Source organism: Peromyscus eremicus, chromosome 1 (assembly GCF_949786415.1).
Source record: "Peromyscus eremicus chromosome 1, PerEre_H2_v1, whole genome shotgun sequence".
In the NCBI taxonomy this organism is placed as follows: Eukaryota; Metazoa; Chordata; class Mammalia; order Rodentia; family Cricetidae; genus Peromyscus; species Peromyscus eremicus.
In genome coordinates, this window is record NC_081416.1 from 58,350,855 (window position 1) to 58,376,307 (window position 25,453).

The 25,453-nt window shown below is 51.3% G+C and overlaps 1 protein-coding gene across 1 annotated transcript in view; it reads right to left on the minus strand.

The window, feature by feature from the left end:
* LOC131903476 (SH3 and multiple ankyrin repeat domains protein 2-like) overlaps nt 1-25,453 on the minus strand; it is a 398,315-nt gene that overhangs the window by 132,176 nt on the left and 240,686 nt on the right. The window lies entirely within an intron of this gene.

Below are 25,453 nucleotides of genomic sequence, written 5' to 3' on the forward strand. Positions count from 1 at the left end.
ACAGAGGCACAGAATGCCCAGGAGTGGATGGCTGTGGCTGTGAGGCATGAGGGGGGCTGCAGAGCAGGGATCCCAGGGATCCCAGGGGTGTCCAGGGATGCTGGGCTCCACCTGCACATGCATAGCCAATGTTGGCACCTGGGCAGCAAGATGCTGGAATCTGTGACAGTTCCAGCTGGTCCCTTGTGTCAGTCACCCAGGAAGGCAGAGATGATAGATAAGCAGTTGAGCTGTTTCTTCTCCTCAGTGGAGTTGACACACACAAGTGGCTGGAATTCCTACTTAGTCCTGGGGTGAAAGCCGGCGACTCTTCCCTACACAACCCTCCCTGGGCCCAATTCAGCTCCCTGGAGGCTGTGGATGTTCATTTGTGTGTTGGGAGTGGCCCATGAGTGTGACAGAGGACCCATCAAGATCTATGGCTCGACAAGGGATCACAGTGGAAGCTGAAACCAGGCAGGTCCCATGCAAGAGCCGGGTGTTACAGGGACCCAGACATCAGGAAGCCGCCCCACACCAGTGCAGATAGAGGCCTGCAGAAAGGGACTTCACAGATCCTACTGGGGATGGACTACAGGCAGCTGAGCCTATGCAGGTGTGGAGGCCACCATCAAGTGACAGGGTGGTATCCACAGTCATGCAGATGAGTGGGGACTCCATCTGTCCCCAGCCTTTGGCTTCAACTCTCAAGCCTATTTGCAAGCTGGGAAACAAATTCCACGCCTCTCAAATCCACAGGGTTTAAGCAGCAACATGGAAGCCAGCCTGCCGTTTGATTAAGTGTCTCTGGAATCTCACCTGGGGTCAACTCCATTTCTTGTAAAATCTGGTATCTGTAAACATCATTCCTTCAGGTGTGAAAATCACTTGTAAGTTAGATTTTTCTCACCTCAGGAGAATCCTCAAGTGCTGTTGGTTGCTAAGAAGCGTGTGAGGGCACCGCCAGGCAGTGGCCACAGTGACTCAGCTGAACGGGTTCAAGGGAAAACTTATTTTAGACAACTCCAATGGCCAAAAGGTGTGCTGAGTAAGGCCCGTGGGCACACTGGGAACATTCACTAGTAGTGGGGTGGGCCGTGGGGAGGTGGGACTGCTCTGATCATCTTCCGGAAGCGCTTCCAGTACAGGGAATGGAAGGCTGAGAGTGGCATCCTCCCCCCCCCCCCCCCCCCCCCCCCCGCTCCTGTGATGGTGTCCCGGTGGCCGGCTGTGCAAGAACTGGGGCACTATTAGAAAGACGTGTCCCCAGGGAGCAGCGGTGACAGCGGATGCCCTAGAAATTTCTGAACTCTGCCAATCAGGAAGGATGGGGCCATGCAGGATGCTGTCAGCTCCTCTGTGGGGGGTAGGGAGGTGCTGGGGCACAGGCCAGGACTTAACAGGTGTCCCAGCTCAGCCGGCCGTGATGCCAGCCAGGCCCTCTTGCTGCCGGTATGGGCAGTCGGCCCAGCTCATGGAGGTAGAGCTGGCTGTAGATTGGCACAGAGGGCCTATCTGCAGGTGGGCAGGGGCAGAATAGCCTGGTCCAGGGGAAGGCTTAGAAGCCTGCTGGTGGACAGGAGGGGTTCCTCATCATTTGTCACTTGCCACCAAAGTAGGGGGGGGTCCTCTTGGCCTTATCCACATAAGATGCCGTCCTCTAACATCCTGCTTGCTTATTGCCGCATGATTGGTAAAGCTATCTTTCTTCTGGGCCACTAAGTCTCATGCCAGGTGCCACGTAGGCTTTCAGTGCCAGTCAAGCAAGGATGCTGCTGGAAGCCAGAGCCGTGTCACCTGTGGGAAGTGATGGACACAGACATGGACTGCACTCCCCCTGGCTCCTGGGAGCCTCTCTTTCTCTGGATGAATGGAGGCGCCACTGTGTCACCTCTACCCGTGGAGACGGCACACACCCTCCTCAGATGCACGCTTGCAGAAGCCGTTTCTCAGATGGGCAATTATGAAAACGCCCTGCCGGTGTTTATTACGACCATTTCCTTCCTTGTTGCTAACGTGATAAGCAATACAACTTCTTCCTGATGGAAACAATCATGAGCAGAGAACTTGAATCGAATTAAATCGTCTCATTACCTTGCAATAAGTCACCTACGAGTGTTGCCTAAGCGCCATCCGATGTGCTGCCCGCCAAGCACACTTCAAGAAGATGGTTCCTGCCGGGCGGCGGTGGCGCACACCTTTAATCCCAGCACTCGGGAGGCAGAGCCAGGCGGATCTCTGTGAGTTCGAGGCCAGCCTGGGCTACAGAGTGAGATCCAGGACAGGTACCAAAACTACACAGAGAAACCCTGTCTCGAAAAACCAAAAAAACAAAACAAAACAAAACAAAAAAACCCCAAAAAGATGGTTCCAGAAGCACCTTGCCTTGATGACAGTGATCACTGCTCCCAGCTAAAATGAGGGGAACCATGCAGAGTGGGGCTAGGGGGACCCAGACCCCGGGTGAGATGTGTCCCAGTATCCTGAACCCACAAAGGGTCTAGCAGAATTCCCTTGGTGGCCTTGCCATCCTCACTTGCAATGTTGGTGTTGGCCACAGCCTCAACACACCCAGGCTGGTGAGGAAAAGTTATTTTCAGAGGGACCAGGCACAGGGCCGGGCCTGGAAGCCTGTGAGCTTGAGAGAAAGCTCCTGCACCTCAAGGAGCCTGCTGCATTCTGGAAATGTAATGCACAAATGTAGATATTGCCATGTGCACCCTGCCTTTATGTGTGTGTTAGGAGGACAGTCTTAGGTGTCCTGCCTGGAGCATGCAGCAGGACATACCTGTATGATATACACAAGATGTTCCCACTGAAGGGGAAGATGAGGGTCAGTGGCCCATGAGGGAGGGACAGCAGCTTCCTTCCTTCTGGAGCTTTCAGGAACCTAGGGATTCTGCCCCTGTGGCCTGAGGCCTCCCTCTATGAGCCCAGCTGGGCATCTCCACAAAGGCAAGTGTGTAGAGTGGCTTACAGAACTCTGGGAGAAGCTGATTCAAGCTAGCAATTGAGAAAGGCCTAAGTGCCAAGGAAAACAGAAAACATTTGGGTGCCATTCTCCAGGAACTGCCCTGCAGGTGTTCCCCCCGACCCTGCAACCAGCATGGTTCTGGAGACCAAGACAGAGAAAAAACTTGTATGTTCACCTAGGACTCAGAATTCCCCTCCAAGCCTTGCTAGGACCCACAGAGACCTGATGTGGGATCTCCCCTGAATTCACTCTTAATTGTATGCAGGTATGTATATACACATACACAAAAAAACCCACCTTAAATCAGACAATATATTTTTCCCATTTAAAATACTCCTCTGCAGAGCTTCACCATTTTGGGAACAAGATCTAAAATCCCCACCATGGCTAAGACCCTTTGTGACCAAGCCCCTGTCTCTCCCCACTGCCTATACTCCAGCCTGGCTGCCATCTCCCCTTCTGTGGGCGGGTCCCACTCATTAACCACAGTGTCTTTGCACGGCCCATGCTCTCTGCACAAAGCTGCCGTGGTCTTCAGGAGCCAGACTGCTGTCACTGCATAGGTCCTTTAGTGACTTGTGTGCCTGGTGGATGCTGGCCCCGCCCGGCAGGACTGAGCACCCAGCTCTGGGTAGAATGTCCACACATGGTCATCCACTGGCCTCAGGTCTCAGCAGCTACTGGTGACACCTTTGTGTAGCCAGGGAGGCATGGCTCAACTCCCTGCCCTGTTCTGCTGGGACATGGGACTTCCATTTTTAGAATCAGGAGTCCCTCCCAGACCATTCCTGCATGAGTTCAATGTGGGCTCTGCTGAAAACCCTGCTCCCCATTCTGTGACCTGTTGAGCCTCCAGACTGGGGGACCTTCCAGGCCGAGGCTGCTCTGGAACCCCAGCCTCCATGTTGTGTGGACCGTTCTCTAGAATAACCACAGGGCAGTCCAGCTGCCTGGTATTTTGCTACAAGCACAGGCAGGTCTGTTTGTGCCTTTCTCTCCATCCGCTAATTAGAATGACAGACCAGGCCTGCCCCGTCTGTTTGTCTCAAAACTAGCCCAAAAGGACCGCGCAAACAGGCCAGGAAATAGACACTGGCTCTTCTCACATGGCTAGCCCCTGACTCTGGTCTGTGAGGTAGAGTAGAGCAACATGCTAGTTGTGAATCATTGGGATTAGTGAGACAGCTCAACAGGTAAAGGCACTTGCTACTGAGCCTGACAATCTGAGTTTGATCCTTAGGACCCACATGGAAAGAGAGAACTGGTTCCGGCAAGTTGTCTTCTGACCTCCACATGAATGCCATGGAGTGTGGACTCTCATACACAAATACATAAAATAAATGCCAATTAAAAAAAAAATGTGTGAATGTCTGTTGGGACCCCAGATCCTAGTGAGGAGACCCCAATGGGCTTGCCCACCCTGAATGCCTTGAGAAGACCAGGCTAGGCTGAAGCTACCAGACCAAGTCACAGCTGGTCCCACACCGGCCTGCTGCAGCTCACCCCCGTATCAGGCGGTGCTCTTCCGTAAGCATGCTCTGATGTGTGAACATGGCGGTGTTTGACCACACAGGGACAGGGCTGCCTCTGGCACACATAGGCTGCCTGGCACAGGCCACAAGCCTGCCCGGCCATGCTATACCAAGCTCCGTGGATGTGCCTCAACACAGAACTGTGAAAAGAATTCCACAGCGGCACTGTCAACTGGTGGGGCCACGGGAAGCACGTGGGGCCCGCTGCGGATGGAATCCCTTTAGTGTGAGACTATCATGCTCCTCCCCCAGGTGCTGTGCTCAGAGAGGAGACCGTCACCAAAGAGCTGCTTACAGAAGCAGTTCAGAGTCCTCGAGGCATCTGAGATGGAGCCCACCCTTTCTGCTGCGCTCCTTCTTTCTCTTCTTTTTAGAAACAGGCTCTCCTTTAACTGACACTGGCTTCAAACTCACTATGTAGCCAAGGCTGGCCTTGAACTCCTGACCCTCCTACCTCCACTTCCCCAGTGCTAAGATTATAGGCAAGCATCATCATCACACCTGTTTTTTTAGGTGCAGGGAATTGAGCTCAGAGCTTCCTGCATGTCAGACACAGCACTTTACCAAGTAAGCCACATTCCTGGCTCTAGTTATTTAGGCTATTTAATTTATCTATTTATTTTACGCAGGGCCTCATGTAGCCTGGGGCAGCCTCAAACTCACCGTATAGATGAGACTGGCCTTGAACTTCTAACCTTCCTGCCTTCATGTCCCCAGAGCTGCCACCACACCCAGGCAGAGGGCGCACTTTAAGATATCTGTATTCCAGATCAGCGGCTGACCACTTTTCCTACACAGACCCAGAGTCAACAGCCCCGGCTCTGAGGGAAGCCTTGCCCAGCATGACTCTGAAGCAGCCCTGCCAACACAAGAAAGCATGGGCTCTGCTTGGCTCCAATAAAGCTTTATTGACAAATATGCAGTGCCTTGGGCTGGGTTTTCTCAGGATGTGTCTTCAGTAATCTGTCAGGATTTAGGATGGGCACAAACAACACACCCGCGTGGTACATCACTGCCTACAGCGGAAGCTAAGAAGAGAATTAATTGTCCTCAGAAGCTGTGACACAGCCCAGCGCAGGTGTGCTTGGATTGATATGCCAGGGAGCGGTGTGGAGAAACCAGATCACCCGTGACTTGCCCTGGAAAGGTCTGGAGGCTGAGATTGAGAGCCCTTCACACAAAGCAAAGTGCCCTCTCGCCCCCCTAGCCCGGCTCACAGTTGAGGTCTGCCTGGACTCGGCCTTTGCGAGCAATAATTATCAAGTGGTAATTAATATGCCAATTATCATAATGACTGTGTTCATGGGCTCCGAGTGCTCTCAGCGTAACCGACTGAACCTTCAGTTTCCCTAAGAGAAAGGAACTCTTCTCTTTTTTGGTTTTATTTGAGGCAGAATCTCACCAGGTAGCCCAATCTGGCTTACTATATAGCTCAGGCTGGCCTCACACTTACAGCAATAATCCTGCCTCAGCTTTCTGAGTACAGACGTGAGTCACCACGCTAGACAATGACTCTTCTATAGATCAGGGGATCAACGGTGTGGAGAGACAGAGACCTTTTCACAAGAGAACATACCCGGAGATGGAGCCCAGCTGCTGGGGGCAGGAGGCAGTGTCCTATGACCTGTGATACTGTCAGCTGGGGGCCCTGAATGCTCACAGCCCCTCCCCCAGGACGACAGAGCTGGCTGTCATCTGTCCATGGGGACAGAGCAGACTCCAGCAGCACAACTGGGAAGTGGCTGAGCTGCCAGATTGCATACAGGATACTCTGATATTCTGTCAATAGATTATGTCCAAAGCCTAAAAGAAAAGCCCCAAAGGAGGCAGCAGTCCTACCCTATGGGCTGGCAAATCGGAAGAGAGATGGGGCTTCTTCCGCACAGAAACAAGCGTACAGCTGGTATCAAGCATGAGAGATTCAACCAGGGGTGCCCTGGGATTCTGTTTGAATGGAGAACCTTTCTTACACCCACACTCCCATGGTACTGGGAATTGAACCCAGGGCTTCACACATGCTAGGCCAGTCCTTTACCACTGAGCTGTATTCCCAGCCTGCACTCTGGCTCCTGCCTGGAGCACTTTCTCTGCTTGCTAATTCTAGCTGTTCAACTCCTATTCATCCCTCAAAGCCCATTTCAAATAGTCATCGTGTCTAGGAGGCTCTTTTGATGTCCCTCAAGTGATGCTGGTGCCTTCAGCGATGAAGCTAAGCTTCATCTCATTCCTCCCTCACACCCAGCTTCCAGTACAGTTTCTATTCCATCCCCTGTCTTACTTCCCACAACAGACTCTGGAAAAGCTAGATGCCTGCTTTCCCAGCCTCCCTTGCAGCATGGACAGCACAGGACATGGTTTCGGCCAATGAGGATTAGAGAACAAATCTACCAGGATCTCTGGGAATTATTCAACTACTTGGGGCATTGGAGTAGCACAGCCTTCCCCAATATTCCTGCAAAGAATGTGCTATAGAGGTGTGATGACTGGAGCGCTAGCTGCCACTCTGCAACCATGAGTAAAGAGCCAAGAGACTGGAGAGTTGCAACTGACCCACAGAACAAATACTGGCTCTGGCCACTTCTAGACCCACCACCGAGGCCACAGTCTCAGCCAGTGAGATTGGTTATAGCCAAATGCTTCCTAGTGGACATGGGCTGATATTTGTGGCCAGGAACAAGGAGGTAGGGGGAAAGCTGGGCTGAGTCCGGCCCTTCAGGAGGGTCTGATCACAGTCCCTTGTCTTTCGTGGATTTAGATCACAAGGCAGAGAGCTAAGGACAACCACTTTTCCTGGGCTCAGTTGCTCCGAGAGTTTTGTGAGTTCCCTGAGTATTCCAGATTCCTGCACACCCCAGCTAAGCTGGGGTAATGGCTTGCATACAGATGGTTTGGGACAAGGCCAACAGAGTAATGACATCTTTAGGAAGATAATGTTAGCAGAGAGTGAGAGACAGATGGGACCTTAGCCACAGTGTAGACAGAGGAAGCCAAGGCAGGGCCTGGGCCCCACAGCTGCCAGCTACATGCAGATCTGAACCTGTCATACAGCCCTCCAAACTGATGGCTGCTCAGTCACATCTGGGTCCTGTACCATGCCCTGAGAAACCTCCAGGACTCAGCCTGTCCAGCCGGTTACCAACTTCCTTCTCTGCCCCCAGCGCATGGCCATTAGCTCTTGCTGTCCGAGCATCCTGAGGGCTAGGTGGCCACCAACTCTGGTTGGCTATCTGCTACTGGACAGTTACCTGCTCAAATAAAATTCCACATCCTTCCTGACCTCTGATGACACAGAGACTAGACACTTGGCCCCACAAGGTGACAGTGAGCCTGGCTTCCTGAGTGGCCTCTGTCTAAGGATGGCCAGTGTTTGTGGGACATGTGCCTTATTAAGGTTGTCAAAGAAGTGACAGCTTCTGGTCACCCACAGCCTGACCCATCAGAGGCCTCTCTCAGGCTCCTCCAGCAGTCTGTCCCCTGCGCTGGTGAGACTCTCACTTTTACCTCAGACTAGGGGTATTCCAACTTGTCCACTAAGGTGACTGTTTCCAGACACGGCAGATGTTCCCAGACCCTTGTCAGCCCCTCACTGAGGAAGAGCCGTTTGCCGCGGGTCCTTGACTGTGCAGGAGGCGCCAGGCCTCCCCCCACCCCCTTCTTCCAGCTGCTTCCCTGCTGTCCCTGGCATCTAGTTACTGCTTCCAGTTCAGTGTGTTGTTTGATCCCTCAAAGGTGTAGGCAGGCTCTCTGACAGGCCGCAGGTATGAGGCTACCCTGGCCCCGGCCCCTGGTCCCTGGTCCCTGGTCCTTGACCCCTGGTCCCTGACCACTGGTCCCTGGCCCCTGGCCCCTGCCCCCTGCCCCTGCCCCCCGACCCCTGGTCCCTGGCTCCAGTAGTTTCTTTTCTTCATTTCTTCCCTGTTCTCTAAGTTTCCCAAATTTTGTCCCCACCTCTGATATCTTTTAGACCTGTGCTGGCCTCTCCCTCTCCTCTGCCCCTTGTGCTCCCATGATGCCCTGCTGAGGTCTTGTCTGCTCGGGCTGAGTGCTCTTCTAGCCGCAGTCCCCCCGGGCACTCAGTAGATACAGCCTGGTTGTGTGGGGGGCAAAGTGGGGGCAAAGTGCCCCATTCTTCCCATTTAGCTGCTCCCTGCCCACTTCCTCCCTCTTTATTCTTGTGCTCTACTAGCCTGGATTTGTAATCATCAAGGAGACATGTCTCTGGGGTTGACTGAGGGGATGTGCAGAGAGGTTAGATAGGGCAGAAGGGCCCAGGACTGGATAAAAGGGGAGAAGCAGGAAGCACCAGCTAAGCGCCAGGATTCTCCTTTCTCTCCCTGATCTGCCCAGATGTGAGCAGGCAGCCTCCTGCTCCTGCAGCCACAGTGAAGCCACTCCGTCCCCACCACGGCCTGAAGAGCATGGCCCACATCTTTCCTACCCCTCCCCTTCATGATGGACCAGACCCCAAAAGCAGCGAGCCCCAACAGACCCCTCCTCCCTCAGCTGTTCCTTGTCGGGTGTTTGGCTACAGAGACGAGAAAAGGAACAAACGCACCTCCAAAGTCAGCATACACACTCACGGAGCTGAGCAGCTTAGCGTGTCCTGGTTTATCAGAACAGACTTCCGAAATGCATGTCAGAACTCACTTCTCTCTGTCCCTCCTACCCACACTGTGGAGAACACCAGGTGCCCGTACTATTTTGTCCACACAAGGTGGACAGAAAACACCTGCATCAGTCATCCTCACACACTCACAACATCCCAGCTACCTAAAGCTTCTCTCCACAGTGGACCCCAGAGCTGTCCCTCCTTGAAACAGGGCACCCTAGATAGTGGGCATTGAGTAGTGGCAGGCCTTGACACTGCAGCTCAGATTCATGGAAGACACCCACGTTTTCACGTAGGGATGGTGCCATCCAGGCCTAGAAGCAGGTCGGTGGGAGGCAGCACCTCACATTTCTGAGTACCCATCTTTGAGGACACTTGGAATGTGGGGAGCCAAAGCAGAGAGTTCTGATGGGGCCGCAGGTCCACAGACCAGTCTGCGAAGATGGACAAGTGGCTACCCACTGGACCAAGAGCCCCTTCTGTCCTTGAGGGTGGGTAAGGGCATCACACCCTCCTGATAATACCACTGCTAGATTACAGCTCTGGGGACATGCCTCTTCCTCAGGTACCTGGATACCCTGTCAGTACCTATGGCATCTGCTCCCACGATCACGGCCTCAATGTGAATTCTGTCACGGTACACTGCTGAGCCTGGCCCCCAGGATCATCGTACTGGGCTTCAACAAGGGACACAGAGAGAAAGGTCTAGGAAAGTGGGGGGTGGCACAGGCGGCTGTCAGTCAAGGATGCTGTGCCAGGAGAGTCTGTGTTCCCAGGGAAGACACATGACCAATGACCGAGGATGGACCGTGTCAAACTCATGTCCACCCAGAACTGCAGTGTGACTGGCCTAGTAACTGAGTTTTTGCAGATATCATTAAGACGACATGGACTTAGGGCTGGAGAGACAACTCAGCAGCTAAGAGCTGTTCTCAGCATCCACACAACAGCTCACAAACATCTGAACTCCAGTTCTAGAGGATCTGATGCCCTCTTCTGGCCTCAGTAGGTACTGCATGCATATGGTACATACAAATAAGGGTGGGTAAACACTCATACAGAAATAAATAAATAAATAAATCTTAAAATAAAAAGATGTTATGGGATAGTGAGATAGTTCATCATGTAAAGACACTTGACTCAAGACTAGTGACCTGAGTTAAATTGCTGGGACCTGCATGGTGAAAGAAGAGGACCAAATCCCACAGGTGATCTCCACATGTGCACGCACACACACACACACACACACACACACACACACACACACACACACAATAAATTAAGAGTAAGAAAATTAAAAAGAAGTCACTAAGCCCAGAAATGAGACTAGCTTGAACCCGGGGTACCCTGAATCTAATGCGAGTCTTCTTCTTATAGGAGACAGAAGGGGACACAGAGACACAGAGAGACACACAAAGAAGTTCTGGGGACAGAGGGGTGCAGTCACAAGTCATTGGCATGGAGCCACCAAGGGAGGAAGAAGATCTGAGTTACTCTTCTTCAGGGTCTGCAAACGGAACAGCCTTGTGCCCACGTATATTTGGGGCTCATCCTTCTGAGTGTGGGAGGCCATGCTTCTACCTCTTTAAGCTGCTCATCCATGGTACTGCAGCCCCTGAGCCCCAACACGGCTGTACTCAGGAGGTTGAGTGCACAGAGCAGACACTGGGCCCTGGCCCACTGTTCACCCAGTTAGAGAGGGCCTATAACAGAGAACATGCCATCTCAAGAGAGGAAGGGCAGCGGGGAGCCATGAATCATTAGGATCCAAGTCCTGCTGAGCGATGACAATGTCCATGAGCTGTATGAGCGCAGGTTTTCAGAGGTTCCTCACAGCCAATATGCCATTCCTTTTTTTCTTAAAATGTCCATGACCATGGGCAGGGCCAGGCAAGCAGAAGTTCCCGTTTGCTCCTAGCCGTGAGACCAGCCGTGAAGCCTGAGCCTTCATCCTTGCAGATGGGCCAGCATCACTGGGCACACACTCAGACATGCTCCAGGAGAGGCTATCAGAAGACCAAGAGGGAATGACAGCTCTATGGGGAGGACATTTGAAGGACAGGGAACAGTGACATGGAGGTGGATGCTGTGGGCTCTGTGCCCTCACTCATGACTAGAATCAGGACTCCTTGCAGGGGGAGAAACTGAGGCACAGAAGGTAGGAGAACGTGTGCATGGTGGATCAACTGGAGAAGAACAAAGCTGAGATACAAACCAAAGGGTTGGGCATCCTCTGAGTCATGTCCATCTGATGAGGGTGCTGGGAATTGAACCCAGATCCTGTGCAAGAACAGCAAATGCTCTTAACTGCTGAGCTCATCTCTCCATCTCCAGTAAGTGAATTTTTTTTTTAAAGATTTCTTTTTTTTTTTTAAAGATTTATTTATTTATTATGTATACAGTGTTCTGCCTGCATGCCAGAAGAGGGCGCCAGATCTCATTACAGATGGTTGTGAGCCACCATGTGGTTGCTGGGAACTAAACTCAGGACCTCTGGAAGAACAGCCTGTGCTCTTAACCGCGGAGCCATCTCTCCAGCCCCCAGTAAGTGAATTTTTGAATGGATGGATGGATGGGTGGATGGATGGATACCTAGATGGATAAATGAATAGATAGATGGGTAGATAGATGGATGAGTGGATAGATGAAAGAATGGATAGGTTAATGATGAATGACCATATGGATGGATGGATGGATGGATGATGGATGGATAGATGGGTGGACAGAGAATAAATGAGTGGGTTGATGGGTGGATGGACAAATGGACGGGCGGGTTGAGGAATGAGAGGGGTGGCTAAGGCTCTCTGCTATCTGTTCTCTTTTCACAGATGTCATTGCCTCATGAACCTAGCCACTCACTGCACTTGAAAAATGGGAAATGCCCCCAGAACCACAAACCATGAATGTTTAAGACTCACTTTTTGCTGAGGGAGGCCGGCCCTATATGTCACCCTTCTCATACCAGGACAGCACAAGCCACAGTGATGGGAAGGGACCCTGTCCACCACTCACCACAGAGGGCAGGAGACAAAGTACCAAGCAGGGTACACAAATGCCCCACCCAACCTTCCAGTGCGCTGAGGTCCCATCCTGTCTCTGTAACTGCTGCGGCCCTTCTGTCCCATACCTCCACATCTTCATCTAAAGAGTGAAGGGCCCATGCATCCACCTCTGCTCTAGCACTAAGGAGGGCTGAGCAAGGCCCTGAGCTCCTGTAGCTGATGGACGGGAACGATAGTACAGAAAGATGCAACCAAAACCTGAGGCCAGTCCCATCCTTAACCCTTCCCAGTCCCTGACTGACACCCGACTTCAGTCCTAGCCATGGTGCCTGGCAGTGCCAGAGGGATCCACACTCCTGAGGTCTCCCAAAGGGACATGCTCCAAGTCTACCTAACAATTCTCCTCTCTCCTATCCTAGGTACCCGCCTAGAATGTAGCCCTGCTTTCCCCTGGCTTGGCCTTTTTGCTTGTCACTGAGTCCTGCTCATCCACAAACACTGCACCTCCTTAGGGCCAAGTCCAGGCCAGGGAACCCGGGGCACAAGAGTGCCATATGCTATGCCAGGCTTCTGGCCACCACGACAGCCTCAGCGTTGACCTTGGTTAGCAGAGTCAGGTTTTATCAGCGGGTGTCCTGAAGAGTTAAGCGTTGCTGAGCTGACTGGCTGCCAAGGAGCATGGACAGACTGGCCACTGAGTCCAAATTCCCCAAGAGGAAATTTCAGAGACAGTAGCAGGTTCTCCTGGCTGAGCCCTCCTGCCGATCTGACCATGTTGCACTGCTTTCTAACTCTGGCAGTGAAGCCAGGTGCCCACTGTTGCCTTTGAGGGAATGGGGCAGTAGAGCTGTGTGGGGCTGGGTCAGCTGAATCTCCTTAGGTGGCACTAAACTCTTTGCATGGTTTAATGGTTGGCATTGGGTACCTAATCTTTTCCTACTCAGGGCCACACTGTCCCTTACTCTCCTCAGAGGGGGATTTACAAAGAGCCAACAGGGTGCACAGTTCTGCCTAGAAAGACCCTCAGCATTCTGCCCCACCTGGGCATCTTTCCTCATCCTAAGTCACCCACCTACCTACTCACTTAACCACTCATCAGTGCATCCGTCTATTCACCAATCCATCCATCCATCCATCTATCATTCATTCATTCATCCACCTATCCATCATTCAGCTATCTATCCATCCATTCATTCATCCACCCATTCATCATCCATTCACCTATCCATTCATCCTCCATCCATCCATCATCTATCTATCCATCTCATCCATTATCTAACATACATCCATCTAACATCTGTCTGTGTCTGTTTGTCTGTCTTTATGATTCATTTAACACCTATTCACCCATCCATCTATCCATTCATCTATCATCCATCATCCACCTAACATTTATTGATTCATCATCAACCCATCTGTCTAACATCCAAAACTCACGATCCATCTATCCATCATCCATCCATCACTCTAATATATATCCATCTACCTACCCACCAATCCATCTTTCATCTTTCCACCCATCTATCAACCATTCATTCATTAATCCCCTTTCTTCCTCACTTTTCTGAGGTTGAACATCTGCCAGGCCCTACCCCAGGTGATAAGGGAAGGAGACAAGTTGAGCTGGCACTGATACAGAGTGGGGGACACAAGCAAATAGAGATCAGCCACTTGGCTGCTACACTTGGCCCAGGCAATGGTGAATCAGATGGGTTTCATTCCCCTTACTCCTGAGTCAGGCACCAAAGGCTGCTATTGCCGAGAGGATGATAGAGCACCTGGATTTGGCCAAAGGTGGAGACCAGTACAGACGTTTGCTGAGAGCCCGCTGGGTGCCCACCTCAGTCTTGAGAAGACCTGCAGGCCTGGCTGCCTCATCCTCTAGCTGGCTGGCACCTGGATAGGTTGCACATGCCTGGATTCTGGCTCAGAGCATTCCTGCTCACCTTGGCTGCTCTGGGGCCACCTCTGTGGCCCTGAAATCCAGTCCTGATAGGCCTGCTTCAGGGTCAAAAGTTGTGGATGCTCATGGTGACCACTGGCCTTGTCCACTTACAATGACGGTAGGACATGTTCATCCATGATGCTGCTTCTTATGCCCATTCATGCCAGCACTTTTCCTGGTGTGTGTGTGTGTGTGTGTGTGTGTGTGTGTGTGTGTGTGTGTGTGTGTGTATAGTGGGAAGCTTGTGCGATGGAGCACCTATGAGGTCAGTGGAAAACCTCAGTGTCGGTCAGCCTTTGCCTTCCTTTCTGTTTGAGAGACGTTCTCTAACAGAACAGTCCCACCACCACATACAGCAGGCGAGCTGGCCCATGAGCTCCCAGGAATCCTGTCTCTGTCTTTCACCTCACCACAGAAGTGTTAAGGTCTGTGCATCTGGCTTTACATGGGTTCTGGGGATCAAATCAGGTTCTCATCCTTGCATGGCAAGCGCTTTATACCTGCTGAGCCATCTCAGCTGCATGAAGACCATTTGACACGTCCATTAATGGTAAATGCTGACAGCATCCATTCACGCAGTGAGCACTGGCCATGCATATGCATGGAGACCATCAGTGATATTCACCTACAGTGAACACTGACCAGTAGTTCTGGTAGCTTCTGGCCAAATATCCAAAAAGTCACAATGGGAAAAGAACACGAGGAGAGTATAGCCATTTACAGGTTGGGAAACTGAGGCCCACACAGGGAGTCTGTGTCAGGATAGGGAAGAGAGCTCTGGCACCAGAACTCCCAGGCTGGGCCCCATCAGGCTTACAGACCACTCAGTCGTCACTCACTCAGTTCCCGAATTGAGGGCCTGCCATGGTGGAGCTGGAGGAGGCAAGAGAGGGACACAGTGCTGACCGGGGGTGTGCGGCAGCATGCCGGCTTGCCAGGGCTGGCTGTGGGCATGTTTCCTCAGCTCCAGGACCAGTAAACACACCGGCAGTTTGAGACTGGAGGGCCAGAGTGCTCACACTATGGAAATTGGTAAATGCTGCAGTTCAGGACAGCTGTAAGGAGGGGAGGCAGGGGACCCCATACAGACAGAGGATGCCTTCGGCAGCTGTGACCATGGAAAATTCCAGGGAGAACAGGGTTGACACCTTTCTTTTGCTGCTGGTGTAGATAAGGGAGGAGGGGAGACAGGAAGCTCATGGTGGCACCTGCCTACCTTGGCCCCTCCTCTCCAATAACCGGAGGGCCAAGGGCAGCTCTGCTGGGCGTGGCCTGGAGGTGTGCCTGAATGCCAGCCTCCCCTAGCAACTGCTCTGCGGCTTCTCCATCGCCCCACCCATCTGCCTGCTCTCCCCCATCAGGACACCCACTCGCCACCTGGGAAAAGTGCTAAATGTGGCCTGAGAGTGTTGAGCCAGGCGCCTCCCTGCAGGGATGGATGCCAGGGCGGAATCCCATCCTGGACGGAAGTGCATGATTGTCCTGCCGGATCCTACAGCACAAGCAATCCTCCAGCGAACACCTGGGCTTCTCTGCTCCAAGCCCCAGTGGGACACACTCAGTAGCTATAGGGGAAAGCCCCAACGCAGAAGTCAGTGGTTCCAAGCCCCACAAAGAGTGGTTTCTGAGCTTGGTCCTCAGGCCAGGCACAAGGGGCCTGCCTTCTCTCCCCCAAGAAGCCATTCTGCTGCTTCAGGTCCCTAAGCTGGACTCCAGCAGAGCTCCCATCCCTCCCACCACCTCATGTGCTCTGAAAAAGGAAACCTAAAATTAGGTCTTCAACACCAGGAGGGGCTGGGGGGGTTTCATAATGGCTCATCGCCATTAACAACTTGCAAGGAGGTGGATCACAGCTAGAAGGTTGATCACACATTGGGTGTGTCCGTGAGGGAGTTTCCAGAGAGTTTTTGTTGTTGTTTGTTTACTTGTTTTTGCTTTTCTTTTTTTTTTTCTTTTCTTTTTTCCCCCCGACAGGACCTCTAGCCCAGGCAAGTCACCAACTCTCTCTGTAGCTGAGGATGACCTTAAACTCCTGATCCTCCTGCCTCCACCTCCTGAGTACCAGGATTACAGGTAAGAGCTACATCATACAGTGTATGCAGTGCTGAGGATCAAACCCTAGCTTGCTGAGAGGTAGGCAAGCATTCTATCCACTGAACCACATTTCTGGCCCCCTCTAGAGAGGCTTAACTGAAGAGAGAAGACCCTCCCTGAATGTGGGCAGCCCTACCCGATGGGGTCCCTGACCAAATGAAATAGGGAACAGCAGTCAAGCACGGGCATCCCCTTTGTTTCTTGGTCGGTGCCAGGGACAAAGCTGTTCTGCATCTCCTCCCCGCCCCCCCCCCCCGCCCCCCGCCGTGATGGACAGCATTCTTCTGCACAGACCCTCCCTCCCTTAATTTTCTTTTTGTCCAGTGTTAAGTCATAGTGACTACAAAAGTAACAAATGCTGGGATGTTGGCTCCAGTGAGGCCACAGGTTGCTAACGCCAAACTATCAGGTCCTGGAAAGGGAAGAGGCTGGGCCAGGCCCTGGTCATCCCAAGGGGCTCATAGGCCAGGGTGACCCAGCTTCTTGTGCACACGGGGGTTCTGACTCTCGATGCCCTGTAATAGAGGCAGAAGACTGAGTGTTCTGTCAGGGTCACAGGGCTGGTGGGTGGTGAGGCTAGGGATAAACATGTTCCCCTAAGTAACCAGTCTGGGTTCACGGCTTCCCCTCTCCCCAGCCACACAGTCACTTCTGTGCAGGACTCAGTTGTATGTGGCATTCCTGGAACCCACTTCTTCACCCCTGCCCATCACCTGGCCATCTGTGCACTCATTCCAGGACAAACACATAGTCTCTCTGGATGGTCAGTTTTTATTATCAACTTGACACAAATCTATGGTTACCTTATGGGAAGGGGGAACCTCAGCTGAAGAACTGCCTCCATCAGATTGGCCTGTGGGGAAGTCTATGGTGCATTTCCTTGACTAATGATTGATATGGGAGGGCTCAGCCCACTGCGGAAGTGTTACCTTGGGAAGGTGAGTCTTCCTGGGTTGCATATAAAGCAAGCTGAGTAAGCCATGAATAGCAAGCCAATAAGCAGCATTCCTCCATGGCCCCTGCTTCAGTGCCTGCCTCCTGGTTTCTGTCTTGAGTTCTCTCAAGGATGGACTAACGTGTAATATGTTATACACCTTGTCTACCTCAAGTTTCTTTTGGGCAGGGTGTTTAGTCACAGCAACAGAAACAAAACTTGAACATACCCATGTTCATTTGGCTCCTGATACATGCCTAGTGGGAGTGTGTGAGAAACCAGCTTGGTCTTTGTTTATGATTTCTTGTGGGGAGCAAGCATGGAGCATGCCTTCCATTGCTCATTCTGGCATTTGACTAGAAAGAATCTACGTTCCACCGAGGCTGTGCCCGGAGGGCAGCCACATGCAGGCCTCTGTGAACACTGGCACTGTCCAGTCTGTTCTCAGAGGCTCCCAGCAACACTTTTTTGAAGTGTTAGAAGCTCACCCTGCCATGAAACGAACAGCCCTTGGACAATGACAAAGTGACTATCTAGACAATTGATACAAGTGGCTAGGAAGCTGGGGAGGTCTCCTAGAATAAGGAGGAAAAAAACCCTGGAGAAATAGTGATGGATAGAATAATTTTAAGTGATGCAGAGGAAATGCAGAAAGGTGTGTGTGTGTGTGTGTGTGTGTGTGTGTGTGGAGAGAGAGAGAGAGAGAGAGAGAGAGAGAGAGAGAGAGAGAGAGAGAGAGAGAGATATGAATGAGTCCAAGGTTCCTGAGTCAGAGGGAACTCGGGGCAGTAAACAAGGTGTTGAGGAGAGTCAGGCTAAGGTCCGCGTACTAAAGCACCAAGAGTTAAGGGGACAAAGAAACCCTGACATTCCTACAAACTTCCAGAGAGAACAGAGGGGCAGAGACAGTGGAAGGAGGATCATGCCGTAAAGTGGGACTGTTCCAGTTCAGAGGCCAAACGACCCTGAGCCCAGAATTTTAAAGCTAGATACGGCGGACAGAGTGCTTACTCTTCAGGTCCTTTGTGTTGAAGTTTGTAGAGGATATAGCCCATCAGAACCAGGGCAATGCCCAAGAAACTACTCACTCATCTCATAAGTTTGAGGGGAGAAACTGCAAAACGATGCTGCTGAGTGCTGAGAACTGGGGTCCAGGTTGGGGTGTAACATCTTAGGAACGGCTCACATTCTTAGGATGTACCACAGGCGGGAGGGATGTTTATAGCGGCTTGCTAACAAAGACCTAATTCTTCTGCTACAAAAGGAGAAATCAAGGCAACTAGAATGCCCAGGAAAAACAAAACAAAACAACAAAACTTGATTCAAAAGTCACTTAAATGTGGGCTGACTTCGAACAACTGGAAGAAGGAAAGGCAAAGAGCCTGCTGGGTTGTGGTTCCAGGAAGACTCTTCTCCTGGCTGTAGGAGGAACTGGAATCCAAGCCCCACTCCTGGTGTGGTCGCAAACATGCATATTGTCCCAGTTAGCATTTTCCACTGGTTTTGAACTATTTAGCTAGACTGATAAAAACGAAGAGATTTAAATATGATGAAAACATAAAATATTATATTAATGAAATATAAGTGTTAATGCAAAGAGGGAAGTAATTCCATGTTTACTATTAGGACTGTGGCTTTCCCATGTGATTTGTGTTTCTGTGGTTTCTAGCTGCCCTTCTCCCTCCCTCCTCTTTCTTTCTCTCCCTCCCCACACCCTCCTTCCTTCCTTTTGCTGTTGTTATGGTCATGGCTGAATTATGTCTTTGTTTAAAAAGTATCAAGTGAAAGAAGAGTCTGGGAGTGTTATCCGGAAGCAGATGATTAGGAGAAATGGCAACATGTCTTCAGACTTGTGGGCAGGCAGAACTGTGCAGCCAGGTTCTCTCCAGCAGTCAGGGCAGTTTCATGATGAAATGAAGAAGTGAGGTGGGGTTACTGTAAAGTCGGGCTAGCCATGAATGGACTAAGGAAGGAAAGTCAATACAATGGCTGGGTGGGCGGCAGAGGCCTGCAGATGAGGCTGGGGAGGGGAGGGTAGCTTCCCATTCCAGCCCTGTCTGTGTGGTTTGCCCCAGTGGACTGGTCGCTGTTCTTATACACACAGCTTGGGATTTCTGAAGGGAGAGAGTTGAGAGTCCATGGAGAATGGAGGAGCGGAAGAGTCCCTGGGGAACCTGATGGTGGAAAGGCTAAGAAAAGCTGGGTGACATGGCAAGGGGAGGGAGCAGGACCTTCCCAACTCTTGCTATGAACTGAGTGAGGGAAAGAGGAGGGAGAGGAGCACCCAGGCCTTCCAGGTTGTCCATCAGGATGGAGACCCCAGAGCACAGTAGCCGGGAGGGAGACCATGACAGGTGTAGACTGAGATGTGTTCCCTGGGGAAACGGCTCATCCACACGGAGACCCCCTTCATATGTATCACACAAGGAGAATGAGAGAAGAGCCAGCCAGGTGCCAACTTCTCCTTCACAGGTTCCCTCAGGGCTCTCGTCCCACTCAGTTGCAAAAATCTGCCAAAGCACCAGACACTGTCAGAAAAACACCAATAGAGAAACACAGGACATCAAGAGTGAACCCCAACCCGAGGAGCTGGCTTAGCGGGTGGAATGCTTACTGTGCACTCAGAGGAGCTGAGTTCAGATTCCCAGCACTCATGTAAAAGCTGGGCGTAGCCGTGTATAACTGCAACTTCAGCACTAGGAAGCAGAGACCAGGGGCTCACCAGCCAGCCAGTCTAGCTGAATCAGAGAGCTCCGGGTTCAGTGAGAGACGGTGCCTCAAAGAAGAAAATGGAGAGTGGCTGAGGAAGACACTCAGTGTCGACGTCACTCAGGCACACAGTCTCTTCTGTAGTCCCAAACTAATGCCCCTAAGCAGCAGCTACGCAAGCTCCACTATGAATCACCAGACCCAGGTGTAAACTGAGCAGACTGAGGACGCTTCCTTCCACATCTACTGTGCCCACACTCAGTCTCGGCTCCCTCTTCTTCGAGTCAGTCAACAACCCATACCAAATAATGGTGGAAGAAGAATGAGGCAGTCATTGTTTCTTACCACTTACTTCTAGACACAAAGTAGGGGGTTCCGAAGGAAAGCCAGCTACCCACAGGCACTGCTTACAGCTCATGGCCCTCTGGATTTATGTAGCACATGCCTCTCGGTGCTGCAAGCACTCAACATATTTTCTCATTCACTCTTAATATGAACAGAACTGGAGACGGAACAGGTTGGGTGAGTTTCTGTCTTGTAGACAGCAATTCTGAAGGCTCAGAAAGGGAGGGGAGCTGTCCAAGGTCACATAGTGATTCAGCTGGAGAGAGAGAATGTGGGACTGTTTACTTTCTTTAAAAAGGCTTTGTGGAGAGTGGGAAGATGGCTCAGGCAATACAACCATGAGGACCCGAGTCCAGATCCCCCATACACATACAAAGCCTGTAATCTCGGTGCTGGGAGACGAACACACAAGGTTCACTGGAGCACACTGGCCATCCAATAACTGAATTGGTGAATCCTGGATTGGTGAGAGACTCGGCTGCCAAAAATAAGGAGGCGGGGGCTGGAGAGATGGTTCAGCCATCAAGACAGTGGTTCTTAACCTATGGGTGGGGTGTCAAATAACCTGCATATATGATATTTACATTATGATTCATAACAGTAGCAAACTCACAGTTATGAAGTAGAAAGTGAAAATAATTTTATGGTTGGGGGTCACAACATGAGGAACTGTATTAAAGGGTCACAGCAGTAGGAAGGTTGAGAACCAAAGTGTTAAAAGCATGTGCTGCTCTTGCGAGGGATCAGAGTTCAGATCCCAGTCCCCAAGTTGAGTGGTTCACAACCGCCTGTAACTCGAGCTCCAGGGCACCTGATGCCCTCTTCTGGCCTCTGAGGGCACTTACACACATGTGCATATCCGCACATCCAGATACCCCCATACACGTGAATAAAGGAAAATAAAGATCTCAGGGCTAGAGAGATGGCTCAGAGGTTAAGAGCACTTGCTTCCAGGGGACGCGAGTTCCATTCCCAGCACCTCTGTCAGGTAGGTCACAACTACCTGTAAATCCAGCTCTAGGGACTCTGATGCCCTCTTCTGGCTTCCATAGGCCTACATACAAGTGGCAGAGGCACACACACACACACACACACACACACACACACACACACACTTAAATAAAATAAATCTTTAAAAAATTTAAAAATAAGGTGGATGGTGACAAAGATTTTGAACATCGACCGTTGCTTCCACATGCATGACTACACATGTACTTGTGTCCCCAACCCCTGTACACACATGTGCACACACATGAACATGTACAGAGTATACCTCTCCCTCCACACAGAGGCTTCTTACAGTATCATATAGACAGAGTCCTTCTCTAGAAAGAGCCTCAGGAATCCAGCAAGAGAGATGCTGTCTGGGAAGAATTCTGGAGCTCGGTGGGATGGAGGCGGGAAGGGACCCGTTCTTCGCACCCTATTATCTCCTAAACATTTTGAATCTTTTACCAAGTGCGTCTTTTCTATTACCAATTCAAAAACGTACAAATGATACTTGAAAGCCGTGAAAATAAGTTAACTCTGGGTAGCACCTGTTGAAGACGCACAATCCGCCGCTCTCCTAGATCAATCTCCAGGAGGAAATTGGTTTTCCTCAGGAGGAGTGGTAATGAAAGAGGCTTGCCCTGGCATGCATTCATGAAGGTGCTCCTTCCAAGCAGGCTGGCCACTGGCTGTGCCGCTGTGGCTATGTGGTGGGGACCATGAGGACCTTGCTGCCAGTTAGTCCCAGGTCTGGTGCCCACCTACTGCCTCCTCAACTCCTCCCTGGCAAACCTCAGAGAGGGTGGGTAGTGGATCCACCTTGTTCTCCTCACTCACACCCAGGGCTCTTGTACATTACAATGTCACCTACCCTGTCCCTCACCTCTGCCAGTGCACACATCAGCCTAGATGACAGGGCAATCTCCATTATTTCCTCTGCTTTGTCTCCTATTGGTCAGGTCATACGCCCCACTAAGTGTGATGATGACGCCCCCCAAAGCCTGGGGCTCCTAGGCCATCATCCTCTGTGTGTTCCTTGCTCCTCACCATCTCACATTCTCTACTCACGTTCTCTGTTTTTTGCAGTTGCTGAGTCCTGTTTAGATGGCTGGCTCCCCCTCAGCCTTTGGGAGTCACCTCAAGTTTATCCTCAGGGACATTTGCTCTGGCCTCACACAGCTTGCTCTGGGGCTCAGGGATGCTGGTCTGCTCAATGGCACTGACTGACCACCCAGGGCAACTCTCTGGTGTATTGAGTGACTTTATTGTTTGTCTTCACCATCTACAGGAGATCTAAGACTGTTTCTCTTGTTGACCTCAAAATCTTTTGTTTGTGTGTGTGCATTTATATGTGTATGTATGCATGTCTATGCATGTTTATATGTGTGTTGGTGAGTGTATGTGTGGGTGAACATGCATGTGTATATGTACATGTGGAGGCTCAAAGTTAACATTGGATATCTCTCTCAATTTATTTATTGGGGCAGGGTCTCTTGATCTACGAGCCATCTTATTGTAGGGAATCCCATCTCTGTTCCTGAGTGTTAGGATTACAGGCAACCCTGGTGCCTGTCGAGTTTTTTTTACATGCATTCGGAGGATCAGAACTCCAGTCCTCACATGACCTGGCAAGTGTTTTATCCACTGAGCCATCAACCCACACATGACCTCATAATCTTTAACTCTCAGAATCAACAAGTCTTGGCAGCTACTGGTTAAACAGATAAGTAGGGTAGATGGGAAGGATGAATGTGGGTGGGTAGATGAATGATGACTAGTTATGGTTGGATAGAAGAAAGATGGACTGATGAAGGGCTGGAGGGATGGAGTAAGTGGATGAATGAATGGGTGAGTTGATGGATGGGTAGATAGAGTGATAGATGGGTAGATGGGTGGATGGATGATGGATGGGCAGATGAAGGTATGGTCAGATGAAGGGTATGGTCAGATGGACAGACTCATGGATGGGTGCATAAGTAGAAGAATATGATGACTCAGTGGATGGTTAGATAGATAGAGGGATGGAAGAGTGGAAGGGTGAGTGGATGTAGGGATAGATGAATGGAAATGAAGATGGATGGATGGATAAATAGATGGGTAGATGGATGGATGAGCAAACAGGTCATTAGACTGATGCACAAGTGGGTGGGTAGATAGTTGCATGAATAGTGGACGGATGAATAGGTGTGTGTATATGTATATGTATGTATGTATGTATGTATGTACAGATGAATACATGAGTGGATGGGTGGTAGGAAAAATGGGTGGATGAATGGAACCTGTTCAGTGTGTAACAACCCCTGGGGTTCCTCTGCCCACCCAGGTATCTCCTCTTGGCGTCCTATGCTAATGAGGCTGGGACCTGATTAATGAGGAATGAGGACTTGCAGCTGTCACCTCATGTTGAGATGTACCTTTAACACTGACCCTCTGACACCGGCAAAGTCCTGCACACGGGTGGCCCCAGGAACTCAGCTGTCCTGATTCTGACTTGCTGTGTCTATTTCTAAATCCCTCTCATGTTCCCCCTGCAGGTGGAAGAGAATCCTGAGGCAGGAATCAGGTGGAGCAACTGGACACACGTGCTAATGCCTGGGTTGGTTTTAACTGTTCATCTCGTCAGCACTGAGCCTCTGGGCTAACATGACACATGGAAGGGGTGGGAAGGGAGAAAGCTCTCAACTGATTCAGAAAATGTCTCCATTAAGCCTCCCTTCCCATCCCATTTTCTTTAATTACATTAGCATCTGCAGCAAGGCAGCCTCAGCCATTGGTAGCTTGCACAGACCACAGCCACGCCGCCCAGAGTGGCTAATTGGCCAGTGGGGCGGTGTGGTGGCTGGGTTTCTGCTGTGCTTTTGGCCCTTCCTAATGAGCTGATGAATGCACTGCACTGCGGCTGCCCATCCCCCCACCCCCAGATGGTTTCTGCCTGCTCAATCAAATGAGTGATGGCTAGCCTGTCCTTCTAATGCTTCCCCCGACACCCCCCACGTGGCCGTTGGAGTTCTGAGCATGGGAGACCATTCTGTCTCTCCACCCACAAACTCCTGGTTCTACCTGCCTTGCAGGTCCCTTCTGTGGTCAAAGCCAGCTCCCTTCCCATTGCCTGCATCTGTATGAGCAAGCTCGGTGGTCTTTGGTCAGTCACAGGAGCAGTGTTTTCCTCCCAGTGACGCTTTGCACAGCAAGGATTCTTCTATCTTCACCAAAGCTTCTCCTCACAGGCCCTTCACCCCAGGCCACTGTGGGCAGAACCACCTTGACCTCAGGTGGTCCAGATGTGTACACTCAGGACCACTTGTCCATGGCTCTGTGCCCCAGACATGCTCCATCAATGGCACAAACAGAGTGGCCACTGCTTGGAGCCTTACATCTTAGGTTTTTTCCCCCCTACAGGGGCTACTGCTCCGCGCCTGGGCAGCCCTTCAAGTAGCCATGGCAACAAACAATAAAAAGGGCTGGAGACAATGGAGAGGGATGGGGGCGGGACATGGGACTCCTGTTGGTGATCTTTCCCCTCTTTCCTGTTGAGACTGTCTCACTAAGTAGCTCAGGCTGGCGCTGAACTCATCAGCCTCCTGTCTCCGCCTCCAGAATGCTGGGATTACAGGCAAGTGCCACCAACTCCAGCCCAGACCATCTTGTTTTTGAGAATGGTAGAGGACAGGTCATCATTAATACCAAATCAGACAGCAGCTGTGTTCCTCAGCCACACGACTCAGAGAACTGAAAACACATTCAGACAGGATTGCCCACGGCACAGCATTCATCATGGCGGGTATCACCCAAGCATCCACCAACGGGGAAACTCCCAGCATCTGTATGAACAGTTGGTTTACATGAAACTCCAGTGGGTTGAGCCACAGACGGAAGACAAAGGGCTGCCAATAGCCATGTGGAGGGATCCATGGGAATGCTGCTGGCGGGGAGGGGGGACTTCCCTTGCAGTAGAAAGGTTTCAGAACTAGTCAGAGGTGGTTCTTGTCAATGTGCTAACCAGGCTGAACTCGGCACCTCAAAATGGCAAAGCACACACCAGGGATTCTTGTCTCAACAAGTCTCAGTAGAACCCTCAACAAGAGACAGAAGTTATGGGAACAGGTAAAAACTGACCACTAGATCCCCTGGAGTAGGCGGGACAAGTGCAGGGTGCTGGACCCTCCTGAGGTGGCCCTCCTCAGATAGGATCTACCTGATAGCCTCTCAGCCTCTTGGCTTCATGGTTGGCTGCCCAACAGGGCTGGGTAGAGAGTCCTTGTGGGGGACAGTCATGTACCTGTACAACTTTTCCCTTCCCAAGTCACACATGCATCCCGGATCCCTACACCTAGGATGAA